A 201-nucleotide genomic window follows, 5' to 3' on the forward strand; every position below is an offset into this window, starting at 1 on the left:
ACCGTAAAGATATGGTTAAGGCCAAGGTCAAAGTGATTGTGAAGCAGATTCGGACATAGCGAGTCTAAAGCTGCTCTCGTAAGTTTTTCCTTCTCTATAATAGCTGAATATTGTACAAACTGTTTTTGTGAAGTCTCAGCTATATGAGCCTTTTTTGCATTTTGCTTCCACTGGTATTTTTGGCATCTATAAAGCTTTTTA

Source organism: Penaeus monodon, chromosome 23 (genome assembly GCF_015228065.2).
Source record: "Penaeus monodon isolate SGIC_2016 chromosome 23, NSTDA_Pmon_1, whole genome shotgun sequence".
Classification (NCBI taxonomy): Eukaryota; Metazoa; Arthropoda; class Malacostraca; order Decapoda; family Penaeidae; genus Penaeus; species Penaeus monodon.